This window comes from Rattus norvegicus, chromosome 3 (genome assembly GCF_021556685.1).
Source record: "Rattus norvegicus strain SHRSP/BbbUtx chromosome 3, alternate assembly SHRSP_T2T, whole genome shotgun sequence".
NCBI classification, from domain to species: Eukaryota; Metazoa; Chordata; class Mammalia; order Rodentia; family Muridae; genus Rattus; species Rattus norvegicus.
In genome coordinates this window covers 124,529,789-124,545,582 of record NC_141536.1, presented here as the reverse complement: position 1 = coordinate 124,545,582, position 15,794 = coordinate 124,529,789, and the positions used below count along the sequence as shown (strand labels likewise).

At 38.6% G+C, this 15,794-nt stretch overlaps 1 long non-coding RNA gene across 2 annotated transcripts in view; it reads right to left on the bottom strand.

Moving 5' to 3' along the window:
- LOC147995712 (uncharacterized) overlaps positions 1-15,794 on the bottom strand; it is a 54,697-nt gene that overhangs the window by 13,289 nt on the left and 25,614 nt on the right. The window contains exons 2-3 of one of the 2 annotated variants that reach the window (XR_015683832.1): positions 9,171-9,299; positions 6,842-6,905 (exon numbers count right to left, since the gene is read on the bottom strand). This is a non-coding gene — a long non-coding RNA (uncharacterized LOC147995712). The remainder of the gene's footprint in view (positions 1-6,841; positions 6,906-9,170; positions 9,300-15,794) is intronic. The other variant, XR_015683833.1, reaches the window with a different exon arrangement.

Below are 15,794 nucleotides of genomic sequence, written 5' to 3'. Positions count from 1 at the left end.
AGTTTTGAAATTACAAGCTATGTGCCAACCTTTTATAAACAGATGAGTAAACAACTAAACTCTAAATATGTCTGTTTGCTTGCTAACTTACTTTATCTCAGCCAGCTACTAGAAAATGTGCAACATTTTGTTCTTGCCTACAGCCCAGAGACCTCTAATATAAAATAAAACTAAGACAGTTTCACAGATAAATACAAATTCTTTTGAGTTAAATTTCCAATAGTTTCATCTTAAAATCAGAAGTCGATTTCCTTCATTAACTACGTGGGTGCAGTTCTACCACTTCAGGCAATAATTCCACAACTGAAATCTTCAGTAGGAGGCTGGGCTGTTCTGTGTGTTTACAACCGTCCTCCAGATCAAGCTAAGCTCTTAGCTGCAGTCTTCTCTAAAATCTATTACCCATGGTTCATCATGGTTTTTCCCTAAAGCCCACAATTGAACATTCCAGTCATTAATCTCTGTTGGATTAACAAGGAAAACATTCATGAAATGTTGTTTTTGTTCAAAATAATGAAAAGGAAATTTTTCAATATTTTAACTTTTCACATCCTGGTTGGAAAAGAAAACATCCTAAGATAAAGTGACATTTCAATTACCCCGAGTTAAAGGAGAAGAGATGAACACACACACACACACACACACACACACACACACACACACACACACACACACAGAGGAAAGCACAATATATCCCATGTAACCTTGTGGTGCTTTCTTTGTTCTTTTCAGTTCAAGATGAAACAGCTGTTCGTTGTTTAAAATAGCATCTCGCATTTAGATCTTTTTCTCGTCAAAAGGAAGACATCTTATCCTTCCAGTTTGCTAACAGTAGAGAGGCGTAAACACTCATTTCCTACACGTATTATTTATAATGCAGACTTGTGAACTTCTGCATCCACTGTCAGACTGACCTTTGTCCTAGTAGGTTTTGAACCTTCCTTCCCCTGACCTCATTGACAGACCAGAGTAACCCGAGGTCAACTTTTCCTTTAATTCATTTTTAAGCACATGTTTCCTTACGACAACCCAGCAGTTCTGACTAATCCAAGAAGTTAACCTGTTAAAGGTAGGATTATTTTATAACATCTTGTTAGTAGGCTGATACCGGGATCTCAAAAGTTTCTTCTCAGTGCCTTCATTGTAATGATTTCAGGTTTCCACTGCTTTTCTTCAGTCTCTGGTTCTGTATCTACTAGTTTGATTTGAATACTGTATCTTAGTTTTTGTAGAGGAAACAACTGTTATTACTCAATGTTCCTAAGCTGTTTGACCTAAGTACCTTGAATCATGATTACAGAGCCTTGGAAAAGATAAAAATGAGTTTCTTTATAAGGGTCTGTCAGAAGGAATCTGTCTTTATTTGGTGGGATTCTGCAATATCCCCATCCTTAGTGGACCATTTGGGTTCAATATAAGCTTCATACTGCCTAACTGCTTCCCTGATTTAGGAAAACAGAAAGTGAGATCTCGATAAAGTCACCTTGTTGTTTTGGACCTGAATGTACTTTTCAGGAAGTAAGCTAAAACCTGTGTCCTTCCTCATGAATTCAGGTGATATTGCAAAAAGACCATAATAAACAACTTTGTCTTTCTTTTTCTTTTATAGATACAAATTTTCAAAACCATCAACCAAATTACAAGTACCGTTTACTGAATCCTTGGGTATCAAAAACACCATACATTGTAAAGAACAAAATTTGATCACCAGCTTTTAGATGAGTAAGCAGAGACTCAGAGAGACTAATGTACTTGCCCCACAAAATTATTAAGATTTTGTTAGGTTTTTTGTGAATTACACAATTGTTTTATCACTGTCATGAGTTTGAGAGAGCTTGGGTCACTGGGATAAGCCAGTATACCACCATCGTCAAAGCAAATTTTAGAATGCTAACATTGACATTGAACTAATTGCTTATCCCAGCCCATTAAACTAAAGCAGCCAAATGCTGAGTTGTTCTATTCATTTTTCTGTTAGTCTCTTGGGATTTGTGTAGAGTATTTTCAGGCTCTGTGTGAGTTTCTTGAAATCGGAAAGAGAAAGGTGTCTTACCTATAGTCAATGTTTCCTGCATACCTTTGGACATTCACTTTCCATAGACAGAGTTCACATCCTTGGATCTCCTTGGAAAAACGCACCCCTACAGTAAATGTTGGGGTTTTATCTCTAGACACACTGGGAGTTTGTGAAAGACGACAATAGTAAAGGAGAATGGGAAATTCATTTCGATGCTAGTCGGTAACCTTTCCCTCCTCCCCATCTCTAAATATCACAGTTCCCTCTTTTTTGCTAGTGCTGGGCATTTATCCTTTGTTTCTCATTTTGACCACTAAGAAAATGGAGCAGAAACTAAAAGAATGAGCCATGTCTGAGTTCTGCCTGGTTCCCACCCTATGGAGACCTTGTCTCGCCCACACATGTGGCACTCTGTAACCTTATTTCCACTGACATTTTTTTTTGTATCTTAGAAAAACTGGATACTAGGAAGTATGTACACCCCCAGGATTGTGAATTTATCCAATCAGGCTTTACTCAGCTACTGAGTGTCTTAACTACCCTGGCAAGATGACATGGGTCATATTTTCACATCGATGGACTGTTCTTGAACAATTTCTCCAGTGTGTGAGACACAAACAGGCTTTTCTTCAGCATCAGGCATGCATGTCTTCCCCGCCTCTTGCTTTTGAACAAACATACGTATTGTGACTAGTGCTAGGGAAATTCTATTCCCCAGTAACTTTGAGTTTCCCCATCTCGCTTTGCGACCCCTTTCTGATTTCCCCCTGCTTTCTCGCTCTATTTCTCAATCCTGATTTCAGTCTGCTCTTGCTGTCTCAGCATTTAAATCTGTCCAAAAGGCTAAAGATCACTGTCCATAATTAATATTTGCATTTTCTGTAAAAATAGATAAATAAAATAGGGGGTTCATTTTTCCCAAGATACTTTTCACATGGGAATTTAAAGCAAAGAGGAATATCAGTTTTCATATATATCTTAACAGCAAATACTTGCTCTTTTCCCCTCCATAGAAAAGGTGATTACTGTCTGAGACCAGTCTGTTTCATGAAATGACAAGTTTGGAACTAGAAGAGTAGTTCAATACACATTAAAAGTCTAATTACAATCGATCGATTCTCCTATTCTGCTGCATCAAATTGCCTGAGACTGAGTAATTTATGAATTAGAAAGTCCTCACAGCCTTGGTCCTACCAAGGCTGGATCTCCCAATTGCAGGGTAATGTCAGGGTGGAGAGGAAGGAAGGGAGTTGTTTGGGGAGGGGGAACATCCTTATAAAAGAAGGGGAGGGAGATGGGATAGGGGGTTTATGGACGGGAAACCATGGAATAACATTTGAAATGTAAATAAAAAATATTCAAGAAAAAAAGGAAAAGTGATCAGAGGAAGAGAGAGAGAGAGAGAGAGAGAGAGAGAGAGAGAGAGAGAGACTTACAGTTCAGGAAAGTGAGTCTGGTGTCTAATGAAGACCTGGACTCTTCTCCCAGCCTGGTTTGAACTGTATTCTCACAGAATAGTAGAAGAACAAAGGAGCTAGAAGGAGAACTAGAAGATCCCCTTTCTGAAGATCTCATTCCTGAAGCTAGATTCTCCACATCTTACTTCATAATGGCCCTGTCTCTTAATGTTGTTATATTAGAAATAAAGTTTGCACATACAAGTTTGAGGAACATATTAGAACTAAAGCAATGGCTATATCATAACTGTTGCTTGTTCTTCAAAATATAAAGAAAAGAAGGAAGGAAGGAAGGAAAGAAGGAAGGAAGGAAGGAAGGAAGGAAGGAAGGAAGGAAGGAAGGAAGGACGGACAGAAGGATAGAATAAAATCCTCCAAGAATTCCTATTCTTATCACTTGATATCTAATAAAATATCCTATATTGCACAATAACCAAGAGTAAGCAATTAATAAATATTGCTAAATGAATTTGTAAATAAGTGAAGGACAGTCAAGCCAGCAGAAACTTCAGGTTTTTTTATATTAGTTATATCCTTAAATATTTTTCCAAAATGTATGTGACTCCAACATAGTCCTTGATAGAGTAAAAACTGTCTTTTCTTATCTTTGCTTTTATTTTAGTAGCTTCGATTTGTTCTTGTTGTTGTTGTTGTTGCTGTTGTTGTTTTTGTTGTTGTTTTTGTTGTTGTTGTTGTGGCCTGTGCCTCACAGGTTCTAAGCAAGTGTTCTAAACACTGGGAGGCATCCACAGTCGTTCTTCCCACATTTTACCTGATATGTGGCTTCACTAAGTCGCCCAGCTTCTCCTATAACTTACGATTCTCTTTCCTCAAAAGGAACTGGGATTACAGGCTTATACTACTGTATCTGACTAAGAATTCATTTACTTACAGGAAATACTAGCACAAAAGGTATCCAAAGGAGTCATGTTGTTACCTATAAAAGCAATTCCTGTGCATTCATACAAACACTGTGTTCCAAAGCATTAATGGGACATTGAACATCTATACACACTGTATGTCATGACTTGCTTGTCATTCAGCAACTCTTGCCAAAGCCATTTCCTTCATTCTGAGGTTCTGCCTAATACCAATATGATCAGTTAGAGGGGACTGACCTGTAGAGCCATTAATCTAACTGGAGGGCGAAAAATAGTTGGCAGTTATATGAGAAATTATCAATTCTTTCTCCAAAAGTACCATTCTGAAATGATTAAAAAAATCTCACAGTTCCATTCTATCATCTTGATGTCCAAAGGAGTCACATTGTTTACCTATAAAATAAGTCCCCATGGTGTCTACCAATGTGGTATCAATGTCTGGATGATAATACTGGAGACTGTGATATAAGAAATCAGATTTCCTTCACTAGGGAAAACCACACTCACCAGTACATTCCATTTAAATTTTGCCTGGGATGTACATTCTGAATATTGATATCTCCCTCTGCTTCCAAACAATTACTAGCTAGACTTCCTATCGTTTAAACGCCATGAATCTTCGGGAGACCGAATGTCAGACTTGCTCTCTCGTATCACTTGTTGAAAGAGAAGACCACAAATCCCTTTTTTCTTAGCTCAAACAAAGAAAGCCCTTCAGAGGACATCCTGTTTTCTTGATACTAGCCCTATCAATGAGACTTTCTGGCTTTTCCAGAAAAGTGTGAGCACAACCTAATTCTTTCTCCATGATAAAACTGAAAGTGATGGTTGCCTGCCAAGACCATGACTGGATCATTCAAGAACCCAATGTTCTTCATTAGCCTTGTCAAAAGAGGCACGCAGTCAGTCTTCAGGAGAGAGCTCCCAGGGCATCAGTCCTGGATTCTGCACATGAAGAGAAAGCCAATGACCATGCTAATTTCAGCTCTAATAGTATTGTGATTTATTTTATTAAAATATTAATTTGGGGTTTAATTTCACTCCACCAAATAGTTCTGGATTGCCACAGGAGCTCAGAAGCAGGTGTAATAGAAAAAAAGTCTATTGGGGGGGGGGGATTTCAGGTAGAGACATGTCAGCCAGGATACCCAGGTTGACTTGAATTTGTGAAAGACTGAGGCAGTTATTTTGTACGAGCAATAAGAGGCCCTTTGCTCAACCTAAAGGAAACTTTTAACTCTGTAAATTCACTGTCACCCACTTTCTCAATCCCTTCACATAGTGTTCATAACTGAGAGGAAAAATAGAATGTGTACAGTGGTCCTGGAAAAGGCCTGCAGGTAGACACCCACGGAGTGTCCATTGGATAGTGGGAATGCTAGAACATCTCAGCAACTGCTCTTGAAAACGGTTCACTGTCGTCCTGTCTACTCTTGTATAAGATGATAACTAGACTTCCTAGTTATTCATGGAGTGGCTTAAGTGTAAAGTTACCAGTAAAGGAAATTTATGAAGCATAAACCTTCAGAAATCATAAGTGAGGATATATCGTGTAAGTCTTGAAAAAAAGTCAAGCTTAATATTTTAAAGTGCTAATGATCTTCAACAGCAAAAACCACTTAAATTTACTAGGCTAGGCATTGTCCAGCACATATCTTTTAATTTATGGAAAAGCTTGACAATTAGTTTGCAATATACAATACTTTCTTCAATATTCTATACACCAGTAAGCCTTACCATATTGCTGTTTAAAATGAACATATGACGTTATGCATCAAATTTACAGAGTGGGTGATGAAAGTAGACAGTCCAAATTTAGATAAAACATGGCATATGACTATAAATACTGCAGGACTCCTTTCCACGAACTGGTCACAAAAGCCTGAGGCCACTTCCAAGAGGGAAGCTTTGGAAGAGAGGTTGACCTGACGGGACAGCTGTCATCCGTCATCCCATTGACCTTGAGGTTAATTCACCTGATCTGGCTGGCTGAGTAAAGGTCATCTCCATCCGACCTTGCTACCCCATGGGCATCCCCTTTGAAACTCCTTGAATGATAATCAAAATGGGAGAGAGAGCCTGTCTTTCATCAGGAGTAGCGATTTACTCAACAAATGTTTATTGAACTGGTATATAGAAAACACTGTGCAGAATACACTAGAACAACAAGGATCGGACCCCTGAGCTGAGGGGACATGGAGAATAAGTGAGAAAGAAAAATAAGAGAAAAATTTAAATCATAATTAAATAAAATGAAGAGGAACTGGGAGTGTCAGATAAAGTAAGCAGCTACATCAGGAGGCTAAGATTACTGTCATTGAGGATGAATGACACAAAGTGACAAAGCAGTAGGAAGTAGAGCTCTAACCTAAAGAAAGAGTAAGCCTACATCTTAGAAGATAGCCAGGTGACCACAGCACTTGGTGGGGTCAAGTACCATGAACCTGATGACAAAGCAAACAGCATCCATTATGTATCCGAAATACCTTTGTTCTTCCTTCTCGAGCCTCAAATCACTAGAGGCCAGAATATTTTGATTGAAGGCAGAATCTGAGCAAGGAGAAATGGATGTAGCAAATGGTCACTTGTAAGAAAACAGAGCAACATTTTGAAGTTCAGGTGTTAGAGTGACAAGACACTGTCCTTTACAATTGTAACAAAGAAATTTAGCTCTTTTTTAAAAAAAAAAAATGCTAGACGCCAGCATTCAATTTGAGATTTTTTTTCTGGGTCTATATTTGCTTCCTGCTCAGGCAAGCTTGAGAAGATGAGATCAAGGGAGTTTTGTGGTCCAGTGAGCAAAGGATGGGAAAATCAGAAAGATTTTGAATTATAATCCCAGTTGAGCTACTAGGTGACCTTTAGGCAAGTCATTCGACCTCCCTGTGCCTCATGCTCCCAGCTGGAAAATTGGATAAGACCAGCAGGATATCACTGAAAACCAGATGCTCCCCAAGATCCAAGCTTTCCCAGCTAAATAAATTACCACCAAAGTGGGGGTCAGGTTGTCAGCCTGGGAGAAACACCCAATTAATGACATTAGGTCACTTTTTACTGAAGAGCTATTAATGCCTCCTATATTCATCAAAACTCTTTAAAAAGAGGAGTGGGTCACACACAAGTACTATTTCCTGCACTGTTTGGAAGTGTCCCTCTGTGTGGCATTGTGTTGCTATAACATATTTGTAGGTTAATAATTGCTACAGTCCCGGTCTTGCCTCATTACACCTTCCCATGGCCAGTCATGCCAGCGTCAATGACACACAGCTGGAACAACAAAAAGAAGGTCAAAACAGGAGTTTATTTCCCCATTTTTCAAACAAAATAAGCTTGTCATTTCTATATGAAACAGGAAAAATGATGTTTTGCATGTAGATATTACCAAGACATGCAACTTCAGGGCAAAATTCCATGTATTATTTATGAATATTAAACAGTTTTTTGCTAATGAACAGTAATTTAGAACATATAGAAATAGTTATAAATATTCCTTTTTTGGCTAAAATGAAAACATCTACAGTCTAATGAGGGGGAAAGATTTCTGTTTAAGTTAAATTACCTGATTTATTAAATAGAAAAAGGACAGGTGAAAAATTTGATACCTTTATACTATTGTAGTTAATAATTGGACATGCTCAAAGCATATCAGCTTTCTGACTCCTTAACTTGAACTTGGATTCCAAGTGGTATCATAAGTATCTTATATATGGAGACAGGCTCAAGCCAGATGCTCACCACTGTTGGGTATGCTCAATGTTATATACATATGTATAAAAAGGAAATTATTTAAGCAAGCCGAAACTTTCAAATATGTTGGTATGTGTGAGAACATATGCCAAATATCCCCCAAAGGATTTTACATATAAAACATCTGTTGATGTTGAACAACCAACTCTGGAAAGTTCTATGTCCTCTCCTCTCTACTCTAAAATCTAGCATATAATAGTCTATCTCCAAAAGTAAATAAAGTAATGATACTTCCCTAGAACTGGCCCACTCTCACGTGGATGATTTGCTTTAGTTAAGTGAAGAGATGTTTCAAATACGAAGGTTATTTTGACATCGTTTGTTTTGTAATTGCATGTTGATTATACTCTGACTTTAATTCTGCTAAAACTATGTCCCATCTAAGGGCAAGATTTTATTCCCTTAAACTAACTCTCTCTCTGTCTCTGTCTCTGTCTCTGTCTCTGTCTCTGTCTCTGTCTCTGTCTCTCTGTCTCTCTCTCTCTCTCTCTCACACACACACACACACACGCACACACACACACACACGCACACACACAGATTATGAGTGGCTAAAGTATAAATAGTCGCTTACTCTCAGGGACCTATTCTCTCTTGTTTGTATAATGTAGAAGGTGATAAATCCTATCTTGGAAGATCATTTTGATAAGGATCAACAAAGCAAAACTATTTGGTAAACAATCCTAAGCTCCAGGAATGCAACTTGATGTTTACCCTCAAACATTTACTGCAACCCTACAGGCAGCTAAGGATTGTTGACAGTGGAAGAAATGGGCTGCCCAGGGCAGAGCTCACCAATTAATTATCTAATGTCAAATGGTCAGTGCTGAAAACAACATGTAAGTAACAGTAGACAGACTGAGCAGATTATATTTAGAAATATGCATATGTGCATGTTATAGTATTTATGGAAAAATGAGGCCATGAATTTGAAAGAGGAACTGAATATGAGAGGAGGTGGAGGGAGGCAAATGAAGGAAGAAATGATATGACTGTATCTCGAATCTAAAATAAAAAATTTCAATAAAAAACTTTAGCTTGGGAGGTCACCACCCAGGTGACACTTACCTCCTCTGTGTACACCAAGTAGGGATCCATCTGGAGGTCAATAGATTACTCCACATTCATTTTGTAGAAATCCATAAGATCACATGGTCTGGAGCAGCCAGGTCCACAACCCTTCACTCCTGCTGTCATCTGGATAACATTGTATTACATGATGGAAATCAAACAGTGGACATTTTTCTCTTATTGGCTTTTAATGTTCTAGTATCGGTGTTGTTCTTAAGCAATATAAATACGGAAATTAACTTTCTCCCAAAAGGTAATGGTGATAAACAGAGAAAGCCAGAGAAAAGGGGTAAAGAAGAGGAGAAGAAATGAGGGAAGGGGGCGGGAGAATTTTTTTGAAGAAAATATAACAGAATGAGAAGAGTCAACTGAAGCAAAAATTCACGAGCAGGAACACGTGTACATTTGGGAACATATACCGAAGCAATAAATCAGTATCAACCACCTGCAGACCTCAGAGACATCACTGCCATTAACTGTTTCTCATACAGCACCAGTCATGGTCTTTTCAAGAACAGAGCAATGTCACCATAACAAGTCCCCTCATAGGAAGAGGAGTCTCCTGAGTGATTTCTAAGGGAAGCTCCTAAGGCAAATATATCTCTGACTTAAACTTTCAGAATTTCAGTTCAGACCCAGGAGAAAGAAATTAGTATTTTGTACTCTATCATGTCATTAGATGAGCTTGGGTGGCGTTTTCTCTTTGTATTGCTTGTGTTGTTGCTGCTGTTATTGTTGTTTTGGTTGTTGATTTGTCACAGCTTTACTTTCTTGGCTGTAAACTCGTTATCGCAGAGCGGTTATCTCATCTATGGCAGAGAAGCTGAGCTGATCATTCATTTTCATTAAGATAAGCGTAATAAGGAAATAAGATGGAAAGTTGGATGGATTTCAAAATCTTATCCTAGCGGATCAGACAGAACAGAGATTCCATTGAGCAAAGACACACAGATTTCTTGCAACATTTGAGCATTGAATTGTTATACGATGTGTATTTCAGTCACTATGTCTATATCATACTGAAGTAACGAATTTAACACATCATCACACAACTATGGAAAGTACTAAGGATGAAATCAATCTTTCCCCCCTTTTTAATAACAGATAGTTCTTGAAGTTATTGTGTGTTTAAAGGCCTACCCACAGAGTCACCAGTGAGAACATCTGATAGAATTCAGGAATTTCCCATCCTAATTCTTATTTAGTATCCAAAGCCTTGACCTTTCCCCCACCTGGGACTCCTGTAGCAGTGGTGACAAAGAATGTTTTCCAGTCGGCATGGCTACAAGCTTTTGGCATTCAGCTGAGAGTGAATCTGTGATGCCCATTACAACATCACATGTTAATAACATCAATGTAGGCTTGCCAAAAAAATAGACACTTTATGTAACAGGTTATGATGGCCCTTAAAGTCTGCATGATTTGTTGGGTTCGTATGAAGAAGGATATCTGCAAAGCCAATGCAGGTGGCTGTCTTAGTAACAATGCCTAGTAGGTGGTTTATTTGCAACACATTCTGGGATGTAGAGGTAAGCCTCTGATGCCAGTTGATTAGTCATTAACTCACAATAAGATTAACACATGTCAGGTAGAGTTCATAAATGCATAGCACTTAGAATTAAAATGCATGGTACAAGTAGATGGGCAAAACTCAGCTTTGGCCTAGCAAACTTAATGGGCTTAATGACCAAGTCTCTAAGATTGTTTTATTTCACAGGGAAGGTACCAACTAGGAGATTAGAATCAGCAGCAGAGGGTAGCTCATACAAAAGGACACCCAAGCTCAGACGTGAGAATTGCCCATCCTCTATTATGGTGTTTTTCATTTCTACAGCCTTTCATTAACATTTGAATGCTTGCCAAGTTCTGTGAACTTTACCTAATACTTGGATATGGTTTTTACCACTACTTACATTCCATAATGCATGTTCCAAATTAATAAATACATACACTTGGGTTTTCTATTTACTTATTTATGTATTCATGTGGTTTCTGTCCTCTAATAAGTGAGCATTTGTCTGATTTATATTCAAAATTTGCTTCACAAAGGCTCATATTAAACTAGTTAAAAGTAAATAATAATCTATCATCTCAAAATTATACATACCCTCAAGAAAAGACTATTTTCAGCCAGCACTTTTTTTTTTCTGCAGTAAAGTCTCCCTACAGCCCAGACTGGCCTCTAACTCACAGTTCTTCTCCTGTTCCAGTTTTCATGGTGCTGGGATCATAAGTGCGAGCCAACACACCCAGCTTTACATTCTAAACTTAGTTTGCTCATCTGTTCTAATTTTTCACTTCCACTTCCTTCCTGGTCAACAGACTAAAATATGTCCTTTTGCCTTCCACATGCTTTGCCCTCTCCCTTACTCCCTTGTAAACCTGTAAATGTGTCAGGAGACTTTTGACATTTGTTAAAGAAAAATTAAAAGATGAAACTTTACAATAGACCTGGATCTTGTCACTGCCAATTGCTACATATCTCAGGGTTATAATACCACTATGATAGCAGCCATTTCAGCAGAGTCATGAAAACTGAAGTCCACTACATCGTCCCCATCTTGCATCGAGACCGTACTAGCTAATAGTTTGGACATAGCCCTCTACATGTCAAATGGCCTCTGATACTCATCCATGTCCTCTGCCAACCTGTGCCTCCCCCTTCTTATCCACTTCAGTGACTGGCCCCTGAAACTGCCAGTTATGTTTTATGAAAATAGAACAGGATCATTCACCACTTCTGGCGTTCAATGAACAGAGATTCTCAACTGATTAAAGCCTCATGGAATTGAAATTTCATGGCTGTAACTCCCCTGCCATACGTTAGGAAACACTATGTTCTGGCAGATGTCTGGTCCCCTGGCTCTCATACTCTTTCTGATCCTTCTTCCATGATGTTCTCTAATGCTTAGATGTACGGATTGCATTGTAGATGTATCGGTTGTGCATTCTGTCATCAACTACTGTCTGAATTTTGACCACTTGTGATTTTCTGTAATGGCCTTTATCTGCTGTCTCTGATGAGGAGGCTAGGGGTCCAGTTACTTGTGAGTATAAGGATGAGTATCTACAATACAGTTAAAAATTATACTGGTTTAGAAAGTGACCATAGTATGTTGTACTCAAGAACCTATGACATCATCAGCCATGGTAATTGGCTAGATTGACAATGCCAGGCATGACTTTCTTCATATGGAGTGGTCTTTAAGCTCAATTAGTCCACTGTTGTTTACCTTAAGATAGAAGGGCCCATTATCTCTCTGTACTGGTTGCTTTTATGGCTCGTAGGTTTTACAGCTGGGTAGGATTCTTGATTGCTTTTCCCCCTTGACAGTCTATATAGCACCATCAGGTACTATGAAAGCTGGTCCTCAGGCCAGTTAGAGTGCAACGCTTCCAAATCCATTATCTGAAGTTAATGGTATCTTCAGCAATGGGATCTTACCTTCAGTGTCCAGGAGGTAGCCATGGGCAACATTGTTTTAAGAGTCTCTTTGATTCCCATCACCAATAAGTCCAAGGAAAGTTTCCCACCCCTTGAACTAGTTTTGCATTTGTTATTTTTTGTTAGACAAACTATGCCCTTTAAGGAAGTCTTATCAAGCCAAGTGTTGCAGCTCCATTCAATATATACTACATTAATATATGTGTATGTATGTGTGTGTACATGTAAATGTACATGTGCATATATAACAATATATATAGAATATGTATATAATATATAGTAATTATAAAATGATGCTTCCCGTTTTGTTTGTTCAAAATTCTAACCCCCTTTGTCAGTAAAACTCCCCCCCTTTTTCCAGTTCCCCCTTCATATTCCCTGTGTCCTACTATCCTCCTCTCAAATATTTGTTACCTAAGCAAGACCTCTGGACCATGACACCAACAGTTGACATGCCAGTGGGAATAGGAGAAATCTCACAGTTCTTCCCCTAGGTGGAGAATTATTAGCTATTGAGAAGAAGGATTAGTTTTGTCTTGAAATGAACTCTCTAATAGGTTACCTAATCCCAAGCAGTCAGCTTAAACACAAGAACATATGAAAACAAAGATGTATGGGAGAAGGTGTGAGCATGTAACAATAATTAATCAAGAGGTCATAAATTTGAGAGAGAATTGTGGAAAAAGGGAGGGATGACAGTGATGTAAATATGGAACTTGTGTACAAAATTCTAAAAATATAAACAAAGACTTGAATTAAGACAAAATCTTCATAACATTGCTAACAGTCTTTCCTGAATGCTATTTCTCTTGGTTTAGCATGCCAATTTAGTCCTATATCACTCACTCCAATCCCCCAGTCTCATTGCTTTCTCCAGCCTTGCTGGATTGCCATTAATTAACCTACAGTTGACAACTTGAAAAGCATGTACAACTGTATGTCACTTCCCTTGTGTACTTAGGACCTCCTTATTCCCATCAGCATAAAAAGTGACACAAAGTCTTCAGGAAATTAGCTTTTACCCATCTCTCCTGTCTGATCTCTCTTCCCCTCCCCATTCAATCCTTACAACCTACATTCTAGCCATCTATAAACCCATCTGTAAACTCACCATTATATCCTGTCACATAGAGTGTGTTTACCTTTTTGTGGACTTTGATGTTTCATCAGCAAACCAGTCCTTTTCAATGTAGAGATTCATCTCAGACCGTCCCTCTGCATTTGGAATCCTTCCGTGGCATACCCTCCCTGCAACCCCTGAATGGAAGGGGTTAACCTTCCAAATATCTTCTGCTTACCCTGTGACACTCACATTTGCTGTTAGCAATTAAAATTTTATGAGAATTGTTCCACTTTTAAAATTGTATCTTCATTTTCCTGCGCCTCACATTCTTTCAAACCCTGGATCTCAAAAACCTCACCGTTCGCTCAATAATGCTGTCTTAATTCATTTTATGTTGCTATAACAAAACACAAGAGACTGGACAACTTATAAATAACAGAAAGTCATTTGGCTTATCTCTGTGGAGACTGGAAAGTACAAGAGCATGAGAGCTTCAAAGGAGATCCTTGAAGCTATGTCAGACCACAGAGAAATAAGACGAACAGGAAAGAGGAAATGTAGGAGAGCTGAACTTGCCTTCATAGTAGATTCATTCTTGTGATATTTAATCCATTTCCCCTCAGATATACAGTAATCTATTGATGAGGGGACTGTGTTCTAATTCTTGATCACCTTTCTAAAATTATTTTTTCTTTTATTGAAAATAAACTTTTTTCTTACATAATGTATCCTGATTATACTTTCCCTAGTTTTACTTCACTGAGTCCCCCATATTCAGATCCACCCTGCTTTCCGTCGCTCATTATAAAATAGTCTTCTAAGGCATAATAAAAGAAAATAAAAAGACGAGAAAACAAAAGCTAACACATCCAAATAGGACAAAACAAAGAGAAGAAAAGGAGCCCAAGAAAAGACAAAAGAAACGAGTGTAGACACCAAGACTCATTCATCCCCACACTTAGGAATCCCATAACACAAAATTGAAAAATCATGTGTGTACCTATCTTTTCAGGTCTAGGACTCCATTTGGTCCATATCAGATAGGTGGACATGTGCCCATCCCTAATCTAGAAGCAACCTCTAACTGATAATTTGGACCCTAGGGAACGGGTTTGATGAAGACATCCTATTTATGGTGGAGTGTTCTAACACCTCTCACTCTGAATGCTATCTCACTGTGATTCACTGTATTTCTTCCTGTCTGCTGCAGGAGGAAGCTTCTCTGATGATGGCTGAGGAAGACCATCTTTGAGTATAACAGAATGTAATTAGGCATTGGTTGGTTGCTCCCACAAGCTTCATGCCACCATTGCACTAGCAGAACTTGCAGGCAGAACTTTACTGTAGGGTAAAGTCTTCGTAGTTGGTTTGGTGTTTGCTTTTCTCCTTTGGTACCATGCAGAGTACATCCCTGTATCAAAGACACTAAAGTGTAGGAATGTAGGCTCAATCTAGATACCCACTCAACGTCTCAATGGTCAGTGAGTTGTGTAGGTGTGGTCTTCAGCAATGGGGTTTAGCCATCAGTTGGTGGAAAGCAATCTCTAACCTTGGCAACAGCCTGAATCATTTGGAAATTTCCATGGGGTTCTTTTCATTGACAACTCAATTTGATGTAACCCATTCTCAGTACATGGAGCTCCATTTAGAGACAGCAGGTGTCTAGTTAGGTCTTGTTCTCCATTATCTGGCAATTTCATTTAGATGACCTCCATATAAGTATATATTTAAGAAAGCTTCTAATGTATCAGGTTCCTATACGTCTTTTTTTTTTTTTTTGGTTCTTTTTTTCGGAGCTGGGGACCGAACCCAGGGCCTTGCGCTTCCTAGGCAAGCGCTCTACCACTGAGCTAAATCCCCAGCCCGGTTCCTATACTTCTAACATGGTTTTTTCTGTCTCTCCCAGTATTCTATCCCTTGTGAACTTCTTCTTATCCTCTCCCATTCTAATCTTGCTCCCCTGACCCTACCCTGTCTGTTCAAAACTCTTCTATTTCCCCATCCTAGGGGTTTCTATCTCAACACTTTATGCCTTTATGATCTCATTTACGAGGGCTGAACTCCAAGGACCACAGTCAAATATTAGCAAACACTGACAACAAAATCTTTATGT